Genomic DNA, 17,535 nt, shown 5'->3' on the forward strand with positions numbered 1-17,535 from the left:
GTCATAATTTTGTTGAACCACCTTTTGCTTTGTGCTTCAGAAGGGAAATCTTCTTCCCATTGACAACTTTCTGCCAGCAGAGGGCAGCACATTTTCCCCATTTGATGGTATTTTGCCCCATCCATTTTTCCTTCTATCCTGACAAGTGCTCCAGTCCCTGCTGCAGAGAAACACCCCCATAACAGGAGATTACCGACCCCATAACAGGAGATTACCAACCCCATAACAGGAGACTACCGACCCCATAACAGGAGATTACCACTCCCCATAACAGGAGATTACCACTCCCCATACCAAGATATTAGCACCTCCATGCTATACTATAGGAATGGTGTTATTTGGATGAATTCCTGCCAGACATATTGTTTGGTGTTGAGGCCAAATCACTCCATTTTAGTCTCTTCTGACCATGACACCTTTTTCCATGTGTCTTTACCAGAGTCGCTGTAGGTCTCTTGGTCGCCTCTCTGACCAGTTTCCTCCTGGCTCATTCATCCAGTTTGGAGCCACGTTCTGATCCAGAGAGGGTCTGTATTGTACAAAATACCTTCTACTTCTTAATAATAGACTTCAGATAGATAGATAAATGCCTTTGACATTGTTTGTATCCATCTCCTGGCTTGTGCCTGTCCACAACTTTATCCCAGTGACCTTTTGCCTTGCCACCCATAGTTGACTGTTTGCTTAAGTTGCACTACCAGGGACTGAAATGCTCCAGGAAAGCTCTTTTCATGCTGAGCTAATCAAAATGACTTCAGCTGATCACAGTTGAAAGTCAAATGGCTTTGCGTGCCATTGAGAAGGTGATTAGCTTCATTTTTAGGAAGGGGGAGGGGGTGATGGACTTTACCAATAAAGTCTCCTGAAATGAGGAGCGGTTGATTGGTTGATTGCAGTTTTAAAATGCTTCCATGAAAAAAAAATTATATTTTCTGATATATTGGTGAAGCAAGACTATGGAATCCCCTCATTTAGGATAGCAGCTTGTGATGTGGTCGGGCCGGGAATGAATTTTATTGCAGACACAGGGAGTGATGAAAGATTCGACTGCGCTGGAAACACAATCCAAAGCTCCCTGTGGTTAGAGCCGGGATTTTGGGGTCTGTAGATAATAACATAGAAAGTGTTCTTTATCTGCTGTGATTTGAGTGCGAGTGTTTCCAGAGATCTCACCCCGTTCCCTCTGATGTTATCACACTTCTCTATTAGAGTCTTATAATTGCAGACATAGTCCGGGTCCCGGCTCCAAAAACGCAACGCAGACTCTTGACGGAGGAACGCGGCTTGCCACTAGAAATTAAGTTTTAACCTTTTTGCTGCCAGAACCGTTTTTTTGCACACATGCCTTAAAAAAAATAATTTTAGGCCTGAAGATTACTTGAAACCCCCCCCCCCCCCCCCCCCAAGCATTATATATTTTCAGAAAGCAGACACCCTGGGGAATAAAATAGCGGTCGTTCTGAATTTTTATGTCACATGAAAATTTTTTTTTAAATAGTCCATAGCCCGTTTCCAAGAGGTCAAAGGCCGGCTAAACTTGTTGTTGGTCAGAGAGGAATTAACTAGTATTTTAAACAACTCACAAACTACATTTCTAAAAATATGGGAACTCTGGCTTTCCTATGCTTTGCGACCTTGTACTTCACTAGAGTTTTTTTTTAACCTAGGCTTAGTCACATGTCCAAGGGGGGCTCACTTGTTCATCCATGTCTTTATGGACCTTGCTTTATGCACTGGTCCAAATCATTTGGTGGAGCGGGGGATTATGGTGTGGGGTCGTTCTTCAGGGGTTGGGCTTGGCCCTTTGGTTCCAGTGAAGGGAACTCTTAAGGCGTCAGCATACCAAGACATTTTGGACAATTTCATGCTCCCAACTTTGTGGGGACAGTTTGGGGATTGTCCCTTCCTGTTCCAACATGACTGCTCACCAGTGCACAAAGCAAGGTCCATAAAGACATGGATGAGCGAGTTTGGGGTGGAGGAACTTAACTGGCCCCATTAATAAATAATTGAGGTCCTCCATTACCTAGAACTGAGCTCTTCCATCCTCCATTACTGAGCTCCTCCATTCCCTATAATTGAGGTCCTCCATCCCCCATAACTGAGGTTCTTCATTCCCCATAACTGAGATCCTCCATTCCTCATAACTAAGGTCCTTCATTCCAAATAACTAAGGTCTTCCATCCCCCATAACTGAGGTACTCCATCCAGTGCCACCATCAGGGGGGTACAGCCCATACAGATGTAGGGGGCCCGGGCGTCCCAAGGGGCCCAGTCCTGAGGGATGCCTGGGCTCCAAGTTGACACCTCCCCTTTTTTTCCTTTCCTCCTCTACACTGGCAACTAGTCCCGGCTCTCGCTGGTGCCACCCACTGCACTGGCTCCTGACTCCCAGAATCCTGCTGGCCGCCGCTGTCAAAATTTTTGGTTGCTAGGACCACCTGGCGTCCTAGAATTCAATCATGAGCATTAAAGGCCTGGGTAGAGGAAGAGGATGTAACTTGGTGGTCAGGCCCGGCGGGCCCAGGCCTAAAGCTGTGTAACGGGCCCCAACATTTTTGATGGCTGCCCTGACTCCATCCCTCAAAACTAAGGTCCGCCATTCCAAATAACTCCATCCCCCAAAACTTAGCTCCCCCATTCTCCATAATTGAGGTCCTCCATTCCCTAGTACTGAGCTCCTCCATCCTCCATTACTGAGGTCCTCCATTTCCTATAACTGAGCTCCTCCATTCCCTATAATTGAGGTCCTCCATCCCCCATAACTGAGGTCCTCCATCCCTCAAAACTAAGGTCCGCCATTCCAAATAACTCCATCCCCCAAACTTAGCTCTCCCATTCTCCATAATTGAGGTCCTCCATTCCCTAGAACTGAGCTCCTCCATCCTCCATTACTAAGGTCAACTACACTTCAGAGTGCATGAGCATCATGGGAAACGTTGTTCCAAAACATCTGGGGTGCCAAGGTTCGCCATCACTGATATAGTGTCTGTACTCATCGATAATAGCTTATGGTTTCCACCTGAAGTAGAGTTAATGGACTTTATATTCTAAGGCTTTAGACTCTCAGATCGAAGTGTTGCACCAAAGACTTTCAATCACCATCTTCAGGAGAATAATCCGACCCTAAGAGCTGGCACTCTAATTGGACATCAAACACTTAAGCTGTCCACCCCATTATGTATTCTTCCTGATATTCGTCCACCTAATGAGCTGATCAGAATTTCGTTTCTATGGGATTTTCACCTCCACCATACCAATGTGAAGAGTATCAGATGAAAATCCCCATTGCAATGAATATAAAGCCAGATTTCACTCATGAATGAGGCCGCGGTGCCTCTGCAAAGGATTATGGGAGGACAGAACCTGGATTGCGCTTTGACATCCACAACCTAAAGGTTTCTTGTGTCACAGTTGGCTGGTTTAGCTTTAGTTAAAAAAAAAAAAAAAAGAAATAAGCCCGATCCCGCGTTCCCCCCTCCTGAAATATTGCTTTGCGGCTTCTCTAACTCCAGCTGAGCTGTAAATCACTTTTCATTTTCCGAACCCCGCTCCCCGGCCTGTTTGGTATTCAGGGGCACTCCACCGGCCAGGAGTGTCATTCTGCTTTGGCCAAACGCCTTGATTAAAACACATATCAGCCATTACTGGCTTTATTTTCCTTCCATTGCTGCACGCCATGGATTCTACACTACATTAAAGGGTAATAAAGTGGATGGGGGGGGGGGGGGGGTTTGGAGAATGCAGAGAGCAACATGGCGTACCTCGTAATTGTGCGATGGTACAAGATGTTTACCGCCATCGCTGGACCTCTCTGTTCGTGTCGTCTGGTGACCGAATTCAGAAGAAAAATTATTTATTAGCCAGAAAGCTGCAGCAATCTGTTTCCAGCTGTTTTACGGGGTTTGGGGTCTCCGTGCCCGGGATTCTGATGTTTTGTGAACTCTCGCCCCCCTCCCCCCGTCAGACCTGTCATAACTGTAAGGAAAGAGCAGCTGGGAATCCGGATAGTTGTGTTTCTTTTCTTACAAAGTGAGGCCGCGGGGAGATTAAGAGTGGCTGTAGTCTGTCTGCCAGCTCCCTCCATTATATTAATGATATCCACCAAAGGTCTCCGTTATGGGCTTCCTGTGTTCCTCCAGCTGTCCAGGAACTACAAGTCCCAGGTCTCAACAGCTGGAGGGCCAAATGTTACCCCACAACTCCCATCATTTAGCCTTTCCTAATGGGAATCCTTTTTATTTATTTATTTTTTTATTTTTTGAACAATTTTATTTACAGGGAGATACAATGATCCAATATTTATCCTCATCAGCTACAACATGTCTATAGCATACAATACATAGTAAACCATCGGAACCTAAAGTATTTTTTAGATACATACAGTATGTGAATGTGACCAGTTGGCCTCTATCTCATACCAAACATGTTTATATCCATATACATAGCTTGGAAAGTTCACGTCCATCCTGTTCAACCTGAGCGTGTGTGTTTACGAAACGACTATTTCCAATATCCATGTACATTGTGTGCCCTAAGAAACATATCTAAATGTTTTTTGGACTTTATGTACACTCCCCCTTGTCACCACCAACTGTGGAAGGGAGTTCCACATACGTACTTACCACTCTAACAGTAAAGGACTTTGTATGCCGTTTAGGATTGAAATGTTTCTTCTCCAACTTCATTGTGTGGCCGGGTGTCTTCTTTAGAGACCTTAATAAGTTTCTCCCAATGATAGAGTCACCATTCAAAGATTTGTATATTGTGATCATATTCCCTCTTAAGCATCTCCTCTCCAGGGAAAATAAGTTTATTTTTTTGTAGTCGTTCCTCATAACTGAGGTCCTCCGTCCCCCATAACTGAGGTCCTTCATCCCTCAAAACTAAGGTACGCCATTCCAAATAACTCCATCCCCCGAAACTTAGCTCCCCCATTCTCCATAATTGAGGTCCTCCATTCCCTAGAACTGAGCTCCTCCATCCTCCATTACTGAGGTCCTCCATTTCCTATAACTGAGCTCCTCCATTCCCTATAATTGAGGTCCTCCATCCCCCATAACTGAGGTTCTTCATTTCCTATAATTGAGGTTCTTCATTCCCCATAACCAAGATCCTCCATTCCTCATAACTAAGATCCTTCATTTCAAATAACTAAGGTCTTCCATCCCCCATAACTGAGGTTCTTCATTCCCCATAACCGAGATCCTCCATTCCTCATAACTAAGGTCCTTCATTCCAAATAACTAAGGTCTTCCATCCCCCATAACTGAGGTTCTTCATTCCCCATAACCGAGATCCTCCATTCCTCATAACTAAGGTCCTTCATTCCAAATAACTAAGGTCTTCCATCCCCCATAACTGAGGTCCTCCATCCCTCAAAACTAAGGTCCGCCATTCCAAATAACTCCATCCCTCAAAACTTAGCTCCCCCATTCTCCATAATTAAGGTCCTCCATTCCCTAGAACTGAGCTCCTCCATCCTCCATTACTGAGGTCCTCCATTTCCTATAACTGAGCTCCTCCATTCCCTATAATTGAGGTCCTCCATCCCCCATAACTGAGGTTCTTCATTCCCCATAACCGAGATCCTCCATTCCTCATAACTAAGGTCCTTCATTCCAAATAACTAAGGTCGTCCATCCCCCATAACTGAGGTCCTCCATCCCTCAAAACTAAGGTCCGCCATTCCAAATAACTCCATCCCCCAAAACTTAGCTCCCCCATTCTCCATAACTGAGGTCTTCCATTCCCTAGAACTGAGCTCCTCCATCCTCCATTACTGAGGTCCTTCATTTCCTATAACTGAGCTCCTCCATTCCCTATAATTGAGGTCCTCCATCCCCCATAACTAAGGTCCTTCATTCCAAATAACTAAGGTCTTCCATCCCCCATAACTGAGGTCCTCCATCCCTCAAAACTAAGGTCCGCCATTCCAAATAACTCCATCCCTCAAAACTTAGCTCCCCCATTCTCCATAATTAAGGTCCTCCATTCCCTAGAACTGAGCTCCTCCATCCTCCATTACTGAGGTCCTCCATTTCCTATAACTGAGCTCCTCCATTCCCTATAATTGAGGTCCTCCATCCCCCATAACTGAGGTTCTTCATTCCCCATAACCGAGATCCTCCATTCCTCATAACTAAGGTCCTTCATTCCAAATAACTAAGGTCGTCCATCCCCCATAACTGAGGTCCTCCATCCCTCAAAACTAAGGTCCGCCATTCCAAATAACTCCATCCCCCAAAACTTAGCTCCCCCATTCTCCATAACTGAGGTCTTCCATTCCCTAGAACTGAGCTCCTCCATCCTCCATTACTGAGGTCCTTCATTTCCTATAACTGAGCTCCTCCATTCCCTATAATTGAGGTCCTCCATCCCCCATAACTGAGGTTCTTCATTCCCCATAACCGAGATCCTCCATTCCTCATAACTGAGGTTCTCCATCCCCCCAAACTGATCTCCTCCATTTCCCAAAACTAAGGTCCTTCATTCCTAATAACTAAGGTCTTCCATCCCCCCAACTGAGGTCCTCCATGCTTCATAACTGAGGTCATCCATCCCACATAACTGAATTCCTTCATCCCCCACAGCCGATCTCCTCCATCCCCCATAACTGAGCTCCTCTAGCCCCATAACAGAGATCCTTTATCCCTCATAACTGAGCTCCTCCATCCTCCAGCCTCCATAACTGAGTTCCTTTATCCCCCACAACTGAGCTCCTCCATCCCCCACAGCTAGGCTCCTCCATCCCCCATAAATGAGCTCCTACATCCACCATAACTAAAGTTCTCTATGCCCCATAACTGAGGTCCTCCATTCCCCATAACTGAACTCCTCCATCTCCCAAATTTGAGGTCCTCCAGCCCCCTTATTAGCTTTGTTGCCCTTCTATGGAATATTGCCAGTTCAAGCCCAACCTTCCTGAGAATTGTTGACCAGAACTGGACTCTATGCTTAAGATTTACATTTTGTAAAGTGATAAAATGTAACGCATTAACAGTTCAGTATCACTTTCTGAAGCTACGAGGGCAGCTAATAATAATATTTTCTCCTAAACTTGGCACTGAACTTTTTCTGCATTCACCCTACTTAAAGATTATTGATTATTTGGGGGGGGGGTTCAATGGAATGCATGATGTGTCTGTGCTCGTTTCTAACTGGTATTCTGCAGAAGAAGACTAAACCCATCCAAAGTGCGAAAATGCTGAATGCATACTAGCTCTGGTTCAGTCATTTTCAGATACTCAGGGCCGTCTATAATATTGATTAGACCCTGGGTCAACTATTTTTGGGCAGTGCGGGCTCAAGTGGCAGCTGCTTTGGGCACCACAACAATGACTGGGCCCGGGGCAGCTGCCCCTTTTGCCCTGCGTTAAAGACAGCCCTGGATACAGTGAAGCCGTACAGGTGCTTCGCTACCACATAATGAGTATGTGGCCCTGACAGGAGGACTGCAGGCCCTATCGGAAGTATTGAAATGTATGGTTAAAAAAATGGCCTTTAATTAAAACCAGCAAAGCAGTAAAAATAACTAAAATAAAGATTTTTCCACTTCGAGGTCCCATTAGACGTCACGTCTTTGTGTTCTATTCAGATGGACAGACCAGCAAATTCCTGCAGACACACATTTCGATTAAAAAGTCGACTGACCTGAGAGGGACAAGGTCATCTCCCTACTCCAGCTAAGAGGATTAACTAAAATTACTGAGCAGCAAATATACGGACAAGGTGGGCACATTTCCAGAGATTATCTGGATACGTGTACGCGGCTCCAAGCTGGAAGTGTTAATAGTTCTGAGCTGGAGGCTGTTAATTGCATCATTATGGAGTAATCAGGATGAAAGAGCTCCCCTGTACATTGAGTATAGAACTCATTTCATCCAAAGATCTGTACAACAGAATAGAGCACCAAGCAGAGGGGGGGATCAGCATAGCTACCCATACAAATCAAATACTTTTCTTCTGTTAGAGGTGATTGTTAAAAATATGCATTTTTTTTTCTAAAATCAGAGAGCTGTTTGGCTTAGTAAAGCTTGGAGAGCTGCTAACGTGCAAATTATCTAAACTACGGAGACCAAATAACCCTACTTAGAGATAATTGGTGGTCAATGGAAGGGGGGCTGTGTCTGTGCCCACCTCCAGGGCCGGGGCAAGGGGTGGGCAGTAGGGGGCAGCTGCCCCTGGTGCAGCAAACTCATGTAAGGGGGGGGGGGAGCACTGCAAGGTGAGCATTTTAGGGGGTGTGTAAGTTTAAGAGAGGGAGGGGAAAATGTGGTATTTGACAGGGTGTAACAAGGCGATTTGTGCTAGCATGGGGGAGGATTTGTGCTGGGAGGGGGATATGGGGAGGATATAGAATTTATGTGTTGTGCTGGGAGGGGGGTATGGGGAGGAGATAGAATTGATGTGTTGTGCTGGGAGGGGGATATAAGGAGGAGATAGAATTTATGTGTTGTGCTGGGAGGGGGATATGGGGAGGAGATAGAATTGATGTGTTGTGCTGGGAGGGGGGTATGGGGAGGAGATAGAATTTATGTGTTGTGCTGGGAGGGGGATATGGGGAGGAGATAGAATTTATGTTAGCAGGGGGGAATTGTGCTGAGAGGGGAAAATTGGAGGGGAGAGGATTTGTGCTAGGAGGGGTGTTTTTTGTGGGGAAGGATTAGTGCTAGGAGGGGGGATTTGTGCATTTTGATTTGGGGGGGGGGGATATTGGCTTTCAGAGGGAGTTTATGCTTGGGAGGGGGGGGGGGGTCAGGTATTAAACATGCACATAAGTGCTGGATTTTTTGCAGTGAAATGATGCTCATACTTTCTGGGGGGGGGGGGGTGCACTTTGTCATCTATGCTCTGAGCGCTAGGTGACCTTGTCCCGGCACTGCCCACCTCTGCCCTTAATGGCCTCTTACACATGTGTATGACTATTAGGGGCATGAGACTCCTCACCTAGAAAAAAAAAACCTTTAAGTGTTGAAGTTTCGGTAAAATTGCAATTGAGATTATGTGTTATACCCATTTTAGGGTTTTTTGTTTTACTGAGAGTGCCCTTGTAGTGTTCAGTCTGCTGGGACTTCTCTCCTGAAAGGGAAGGAAGGGAGCCAACAAGGGAGCAAATGTACTTCTATGACCTGTACATTGCATGCAGCACCCGCGCGAGTGCAATATCAAGTCATGTCCACTGAACATAGGCACGTATAATAAGATGTTGGGCTCTGTGCAATCCTCCAGATTTGTCATCTTGGAGCCACTTGGTGGGCATCAAAGCCACCTGGCAAGCGCCTCTTGTAGCTACTATGATTTTGAATCTTTAGGTTGGCACCAACTCTAAAGACATCAAAACTGGGAAGATCAGAATCCGGAACAGCAGTGCATGGCAACAAATCAGCTTCTAGCTTTAATTTTGAAAGGTCAGCTGAACAAGCTTGTAGGTGGATGCAGTTTACTTTTTCCACTGTAGGTGGCACTCACCTGCAGCAGTGCTGCAGTTGGAGAGAAAGTCAATCTTTCCAATCTGATTGGATGCTGCTGCCCCATGTGACCCTGGTGGCCATCTTGGGTCAGGCAGAGCCTATTTAAGGCCCTGGTTTCCCGGGCTTGACGTGCATTTGCGAGTTGGTAGAGTAGGGACAGGTACTCTGTCTGTTAGACTTAGAACTAATGTTAGGGAAAGGTTCCTGACAGGTAGAAAAGCATAAGGATTATGCTTTGGGCATGAGACAGCCTGAGATGGCCAGGCCGCATTCTGCTCTCCTAACAGCTGCTGTAAGTTCGACTTGAACCTGCTTTCTACACGCTGTTGGTATTCGTGAGTAGGGTTTACTGTGAACTGTTTTTGCATTACTTCAATACAGGTTCATGCATCATGCTTTCACTGTGTGCATTATTGTTACCGCACCGCGCTGCACCCCACCTACACGGTGAAGTTGGAAGCAGATTGGTTGCCATGCACAGCTGATCCAGATTTTGTCTGCTCCAGTTTTAAAAAATTCCCTTCTTACTTTTTCTACCTGTGACTTAACTAACATTAATGTGCGTTAAGAAGTTTTTTTTTACCATTTATAGCATAAAAACACTTTTTGTTGTTTTTTTTTTATTAGGGAATCGTCTGGACGAAGGATCAGATGTGGAATCAGAACCAGATCTTCCACTAAAAAGAAAGCAGCGGCGTAGTCGTACAACCTTTACGGCAGAACAGCTAGAGGAGCTGGAGAAGGCTTTTGAGAGGACACATTACCCAGATATCTACACCCGGGAGGAACTGGCACAGAGGACCAAGCTGACTGAGGCCAGAGTGCAGGTAGGAGAGGACCGTTACTGTGTATTTGTAGTAACCACATTTAATTATTCATTGTTACACCGCTACATCTTATCAGCTTTTGGACGTGACCGCTTATGCCAGTCTACACTCCTAGTTCAACTTTGCCCAAAATAACCAAAAAAAAAAAAAGGTTGCAGGTTCAGACTCTGGAAATTAGGGATATCTGGTAGGAATAATCTTTGTGGTAGAGTGAGAAGCCGCCATTCTTTAAACCTGAGATCTACTACTAAATGCCTCTTGGGAGGCTCACCAAAGAGCTATACAAGAAACTGGGAGGATAACTAGGGGCAGATCCAGCATGGTGGAGGTGCTGTATCTCCCAGGTGGCCGGAGAACATCATGAAGTACCCTAGGAATAGATGGTGCGTAGGAATGGACAAAGGAAAGTCTTCCCCCACAACCTATTCAGATAATGGGTCAAGTTAAATATTTATTTCTTTAACGTGACGCCATAACCAGCCTAACACTCCAAAAGGGCATCTAATACCACCCAATCAGTGACAGGAATGGGACCCAGGATCCCAGCACTGCCAGTTTGCCAAGCAGCTTAACCATCCAAAAGGACATCCAAGAACACACAATCATTGATAGGAATGGGACCCAGTATCCCAGCACTGCCAGTTTGCCCAGCAGCTTTACCCACTATATGGATATTCAATACTATGCAATCAGAGATGGGAATAGGACCTGGTATCCCAAGACTGTCAGTTTGCCCAGCAGCCTAAGCTACCAAAAGGCCATCCAAGAGCACAAAATAATTGATAGGAATGGGACCCGGTATCCCAGCACTGCCAGTTTGCCCAGCAGCTTAACCTACCATAGGGACATCCAATACTATGCAATCAGTGATAAGAATGGGACCTGGTATCCCAAGACTGCCAGTTTGCCCAGCAGCCTAAGCTACCAAATGGCCAACCAAGAGCACAACATAATTGATAGGAATGGGACCCGGTATCCCAGCACTGCCAGTTTGCCCAGCAACTTAACCTTCCATAGGGACATCCAATGCTATGCAATCAGTGATAGGAATGAGACCTGGTATCCCAAGACTGCCAGTTTGCCCAGCAGCTTAACCTACCAAAAGGCCATCAAAGAGCACGCAATCATTGATAGGAATGGGACCCAGCATCCTAGCACTGCCAGTTTGCCAAGCAGCTTAACCATCCAAAAGGACATCCAAGAGCACACAATCATTGATAGGAATGGGACCCTGTATCCCAGCACTGCCAGTTTGCCCAGCAGCTTTATCCACTATAGGGACATCCAATGCTATGAAATCAGTGATAGGAATGAGACCTGGTATCCCAAGACTGCCAGTTTGCCCAGCAGCTTAACCTACCAAAAGGCCATCAAAGAGCACGCAATCATTGATAGGAATGGGACCCTGCATCTCAGCACTGCCAGTTTGTCCAGCAGCTTTACCCACTATAGCGACATTCAATACATGCAATCAGAGATGGGAATGGGACCTGGTATCCCAAGACTGCCAGTTTGCCCAGCAGCCTAAGCTACCAAAAGGCCATCCAAGAGCACACAATAATTGATAGGAATGGGACCCGGTATCCCAGCACTGCCAGTTTGCCCAGCAGCTTTACCCACTATAGGGACATCCAATACTATGCAATCAGTGATAAGAATGGGACCTGGTATTCCAAGACTGCCAGTTTGCCCAGCAGCCTAAGCTACCACAAGGCCATCCAAGAGCACACAATCATTGATAGGAATGGGACCCTGTATCCCAGCACTGCCAGTTTGCCCAGCAGCTTTATCCACTATAGGGACATCCAATGCTATGAAATCAGTGATAGGAATGAGACCTGGTATCCCAAGACTGCCAGTTTGCCCAGCAGCTTAACCTACCAAAAGGCCATCAAAGAGCACGCAATCATTGATAGGAATGGGACCCTGCATCTCAGCACTGCCAGTTTGTCCAGCAGCTTTACCCACTATAGCGACATTCAATACATGCAATCAGAGATGGGAATGGGACCTGGTATCCCAAGACTGCCAGTTTGCCCAGCAGCCTAAGCTACCAAAAGGCCATCCAAGAGCACACAATAATTGATAGGAATGGGACCCGGTATCCCAGCACTGCCAGTTTGCCCAGCAGCTTTACCCACTATAGGGACATCCAATACTATGCAATCAGTGATAAGAATGGGACCTGGTATTCCAAGACTGCCAGTTTGCCCAGCAGCCTAAGCTACCACAAGGCCATCCAAGAGCACACAATCATTGATAGGAATGGGACCCTGTATGCCAGCACTGCCAGTTTGCCCAGCAGCTTAACCTTCCAAAGTGACACCCAATACCATGCACTCAGTGGTAGGAATGGGACCCAGGATCCCAGCACTGGAAGCCAACAGGTATTAACAACTTAGCCACCCTGCTTAGACACCAATATTATATTACTTCCAAGGTCTTCACCACTTCACAGATCTACAGGAAGGAACAATCAGACTTTATGAAAAGCAACCAGCTAAGTGTAGTCATGTACATCATCGCAACAAATTAGATATGGTATATGAAAGGCAGACCATGCACTCGTTGCTATAGTTTACTGCAAGTCTGAGCTCCTGCCCTACGGAGTCAAGTCAAGTTCATACGGTCAGCAATAGTTGCGAAACAAAAGGGACCCGGACAAGCTCACAATGAATGTGGGAGGACATAGTAAACTACTTGAGAGCAAAGTGCCAGACACAGCTGTACCGGATCCCTTGGTGACTTTTACTGTAAATACTCACAGGTGCATACAGATTGCCATCTCGGCAGCCCAGCAATGACTTGTGGGAACGCTCTGACAATCACTGTGTTTGACAGCGCAACGTCAGGTCAGATATGTGTACAAAGATCCAAAGGATCAAGGGTGTGAACAGATTTGTGGATATAATAGGGTCTCCAGAGGCTGCAGCTTGGGCAGGGGGTACAGTGAAATGTAGATACAAGCACTTATCCCCTGACAGCCGTCCTGGCATTAGGTTACAGGTCCAGGGAGGGGGGCTGGTAAAAACACATCTATAAAACAGGGCACAGTACTGTTAGAGCAATAATAAGTATTCAAAGGCTTCAAATCAGCACAGCTAAGGAACAATTCTAGATAAAAATGAGTAATACTTTGTACAAGAGTTTCTTTAACATTGGTACAGATGTAAAGTGAGGCAACAGAATGACTTCTTGACGAAGGGGGGGTTAGCGCACCATATGAGTTCATCAATACTCTTGCCAGAATTGATGAAGACCACCACGGTGCAGAAGTTACATTGAGGGGTTTATAAAGTGAAATCATCGTTAAATCCCAAGCACCCACTCAGCTGAGATGTAGGCTGCTGGGATTCTGGGAAGAGTGCCTTCCATAGTTTTATTCCACAAGAGCAGATTACCCCAGGGCTCTGGCAGCTTGTGCCGTAAACCTGCCAGTGTTCCTACAGCAGCTGTTTGGCGCATTCCTCTTCCATTCCTCACGCTAACATCCTGGCAGCTGACGAATGTTCCCACCAGGTCTCAGTGACCACCCCACCGCATCGTCCTTGCTCAGATGGAGCACAAAGAATACAACCTACAGATTTAATGGCATGGCACCTGAGCCTCATAAATGTTCCCACCAGGTCTCATTGACCACCCCACCACATTTTCCTTGCTCAGACGGAGCTCAGAGAGTACAACCTTTATAATTATTGACATTGCACTTGAGCCTTATACATGTTCCCACCAGGTCTCAGTGACCACCCCACCACTTTGTCCTTGCTCAAACACATCTCAGAGAGTACAACCTACAGAATTATTAGCATGGCACCTGAGCCTCATACATGATCCCACCGGGTCGCAGTGACCACCCCACCACATTTTCCTTGCTCAGACAGAGCTCAGAGAGTACAACTTATATAATTATTGGCATTGCACCTGAGCCTCATACATGTTCCCACCGGGTAGCAGTGACCACCTCACCGCATTGTCTTTGCTCAGACAGAGCACAAAGAATACCACTTACAGAATTAATGGCATGGCACCTGAGCCTCATACATGTTCCCAGCAGGTCTCATTGACCACCCCACCACATTTTCCTTGCTCAGACAGAGCTCAGAGAGTACAACTTATATAATTATTGGCATTGCACCTGAGCCTCATACATGTTCCCACCGGGTAGCAGTGACCACCTCACCGCATTGTCTTTGCTCAGACAGAGCACAAAGAATACCACTTACAGAATTAATGGCATGGCACCTGAGCCTCATACATGTTCCCACCAGGTCTCAGTGACCACCCCAACACTTTGTCCTTGCTCAGACACAGCTCAGAGAGTAAAACCTACAGAATTATTGGCATGGACCTAAGCCTCATACATGTTCCCACCAGGTGTCAGCAACCACCCCACTGCATCATCCTTGCTCAGATGGAGCACAGAATGTACAACTTACAGAATTAATGGCATAGCATTTGAGCCTTATACATGTTTCCACCAGGTCTCAGTGACCACCCACCACACTGTCCCTTCTCAGACGGAGCACAGAGAATACAACTTACAGAATTAATGGCATGGCACCTGAGCCTTATACATGTTCCCACCAGGTCTCAGTGACCACCCACCACACTGTCCCTTCTCAGACGGAGCACAGAGAATACAACTTACAGAATTAATTGCATGGCACCTGAGCCTTATACATGTTTCCACCAGGTCTCAGTGACCACCCACCACACTGTCCCTTCTCAGACGGAGCACAAAGAATACAACTTACAGAATTAATGGCATGGCACCTGAGCCTCATACATGTTCCCACCAGGTTTCCATGACCAACCCACCACTTTGTCCTTGCTCGAAGGGAGCACAGAGAGAGTACAACTTATAGAATTAATGGCATGGCACCTGAGCCTCATACGTGTTCCAACCCGGTCTCAGTGATCCCCCACCACACTGTCCCCGCTCAGACAGAGCACAGAGAATACAACTTACAGAATTCATGGCATGGCACCTGAGCCTTATACATGTTTCCACCAGGTCTCAGTGACCACCCACCACACTGTCCCTTCTCAGACGGAGCACAAAGAATACAACTTACAGAATTAATGGCATGGCACCTGAGCCTCATACATGTTCCCACCAGGTTTCCATGACCAACCCACCACTTTGTCCTTGCTCGAAGGGAGCACAGAGAGAGTACAACTTATAGAATTAATGGCATGGCACCTGAGCCTCATACGTGTTCCAACCCGGTCTCAGTGATCCCCCACCACACTGTCCCCGCTCAGACAGAGCACAGAGAATACAACTTACAGAATTCATGGCATGGCACCTGTGCCTCATACGTGGTCCCACCTTAGTGACCACCCCACCACTTTGTCCTTGTTCAGACTCAGCTCAGAGAGTAAAACCTGCAGAAATATTGGCATGGCACCTGAGCCTCATATGTGTTCCCAAAAGGTCTCAGTGACCACCTCACTGCATCGTCCTTGCTCAGATGGAGCACAGATAGTACAACTTACAGAATTAATGGCATGGCACCTGAGCCTCATACGTGTTCCTACAAGGTCTCAGTGACCACCCCACCACATTGTCCTTGCTCAGATGGAGCACATACTGTGCAACTTACAGAATTAATGACATGGCACCTCATACGTGTTTCCAGAATGTTTAAAGCTGAACTCCTGGTAGATATACAATTGTGTATTTTTAAAACATAGGCAGGGTAGGCACCTGAATTTATTCTGGTATCAGCCTTCTGTACAATAGAACTTAGAGTGGGAGAGGAACAAGCATCACAAGGAACCAATCAGTTCATGTGCTGACAAAGGTAATACTGATAGCAGGAGAGAGCAGAGTGACCAAGGAGCTAGCTCATTACTGTGCTGCTTCTATTTCACTGTTCAGTCACAGACTGGAGGCGGGTTCATGATAGCCTGGGGTCAGATGAAGTGGGTTGAAGGATGCTGGCCATAATTCATTCAAGAAGAATGAGGACATCTAGTGGCAGGAAAAGAGTACTGCGGTGGGACAGCTCCAGATGGAAGGTGGCTGTTGCAGCAGAAGTTATTTATTTAGCAATTTATTAATTTTTATTTGTGACTGTAGTTCTGTTTTATGTTTTCATCTTGTTCACAGACATTTATTGGGATACCATAGACAGCTCTATGCACACCACATATTTATTGACAGCTCTGATTCGCCACCAGCTACTGCCAAGCTGGCCAAGGGCTCCTCCCTTCTTTTTCCTGAGATGGGGTACGCACACACATGTAAAGGGGGGAATTCCACCATATTGTGACTTACACTCTTCAGGCCTGAAGCCAACCACCATAGTAGCTCTCCCATCCATTTGACCCAAGGCCAACCTTCCCCAATAAAGGAATGTCTTCACAGATGGCTTTTCAATGGCTTACTGGTCAATGTTAAATTTAACAACTTGGCACGGCAGCTTCTCAACTTCTTATTTTCCGATTAGTAGTGCAAAACACATCGGTGCCACCGGCTTGAACTCTAAAAGTCCAGCCATCCTCCCATATACTTTTGTATGAGTCCCCCTACAGTGGGTCCTCACATGGAGTCTCATTCTTGGCCTAGACCCAGAAGACCCTCTACTCTCCGAGCTACAAATCTACATGGCGTAAGTCAGGGGTAGCCTGTCTCCGCCCACATCAGAGTATAGAAAAATGCCCAAACTCCCCCCACAACTACACCAAGGGGAGGGGTCTCCATAATGGGGGTACTAACACCTGCTAAAACAGCAATATAAATTAGAAGAATCACTATCCACCTTACACACATCAAATCAATGTTTCCAACTTTTTTAACACAAAAGTGCACTAGCAGTTCAGTAAAATCCTATTTCTTTTCCGTTCAGGTCTGGTTCAGTAACCGAAGAGCACGATGGCGTAAACAGGCAGGAGCCAATCAGCTTGCAGCATTTAATCATTTGTTGCCAGGAGGGTTTCCTCCCACAGGAATGCCAACACTGCCACCCTATCAGCTACCAGAGACATCGTACCCAGGGGCCGGTCTTTCTCAAGGTCAGAACCATCATCTGTATCATTTGTGAATAGGCGAACCATCTACGTTGTGTGATTTGCATTGGTGCCAAACACGTCAATGAAATCAGGTTCAGAGGTCGTCTGTTTTCTTTAAACGATTGTAAAGAGGGTGGAGCGTACCCCAACATAAACAGCATAACCCTCCTCCATACAGGGAGCAACAGCTACCCTACGGTGGTGGTGGTGGTGGGGGG

Source organism: Pelophylax lessonae (genome assembly GCF_965119305.1).
Source record: "Pelophylax lessonae genome assembly, chromosome: 12".
NCBI classification, from domain to species: Eukaryota; Metazoa; Chordata; class Amphibia; order Anura; family Ranidae; genus Pelophylax; species Pelophylax lessonae.